We start from the raw sequence: 1,068 nt of genomic DNA on the forward strand, positions 1-1,068 counted from the left end.
TGACTTTGCATTGGGGGTGGAACATACTTGCCTTGAAAACCACCTTGGGGAGGGTTTGAGCCTTCCCCTTGGCTTTTCCAAGAGAAGTTTGGATGGTTCGTCCACCTGAGATTGTAATGTGTGCCATAGGGATTATTCCCTTGGTTAACAAATATGGCATTCACTTGCTCATAGTTCTCATTTTGCGTATTTCCATAGGGACAATTAGAAGTAGAATGTAAAACACTAGAACAAGTCATGCAAGATTCATTGGAATTGTGATGATGATGATTAGGGGAGGAAGATACTTGATTCTCCAAATTTTGGTTGATCAAAAATTGATCAAACATAGAGACTTGACTTCAGTGGCCATGTCATTGGAATTGTCAACTTGATATAAGCCGAAATTCTTCCTTCCACCTAGATTTCTACCATTTTTGGAAGACAAGGATTAATGCATTGAATTCTCACTCATGCTCTCATAAAGATGCCATACATCATCCTCATGCCTAGTAAGATATGAACCACCCCATGGAAGCATCTACCATTCCTTTAAAATTATCCGACAAACTTTCGAAGAAAAATTGCACTAATTGCCATTTAGGAATGTCATGATGTGGACACTTCCTAAGCAAGTCATTGAGGCGCTCCCATGCCTCATGAAACAATTCCCCATCCCGTAGAGAAAATTCTCTAATTGAGGTTCTCATTACATTAGTCTTTGAAACCGGATAGTACTTTTTTAAGAACTCTTGTTGCATTTCTACCCAAGAAGTAATCGAAAAAGGTTTAAGATTATTGAACCAATATTTTACCTTATCTTTAAGGGTGAAAGGGAAGTGTTTTAGTGTTAAAACCTCTTCTGACATGTCCGTGTATTTCACAGTGGAACACACTTCGAGAAACTCATCCAAATGCTTGTAAGGTTCTTCATTTGGAAGTCCATGATAGTTAGGAAGCATTTGAATAGTTTGCGGTTTAATTTCATAGTGATGTGCTCTAAATGGGGGCAATTGAATGCATGTAGGTGCATTATATTCATTTGGCTCATAATGGTCACGCAAAGCAATAGGAGGATTCACAACCGGT

General features: G+C 38.6%; 1 pseudogene; it reads left to right on the plus strand.

The window, feature by feature from the left end:
- The first annotated feature begins 585 nt into the window (after nucleotides 1-585).
- On the plus strand, nucleotides 586-684 carry LOC132272258 (small nucleolar RNA R71; annotated as a pseudogene).
- The last annotated feature ends 384 nt before the right edge of the window (nucleotides 685-1,068 follow it).

The sequence above is a fragment of the Cornus florida genome, unplaced genomic scaffold (assembly GCF_030987335.1).
Source record: "Cornus florida cultivar Cherokee Brave unplaced genomic scaffold, ASM3098733v1 CherokeeBrave_3.0.0_Hap2_Chr08, whole genome shotgun sequence".
NCBI classification, from domain to species: Eukaryota; Viridiplantae; Streptophyta; class Magnoliopsida; order Cornales; family Cornaceae; genus Cornus; species Cornus florida.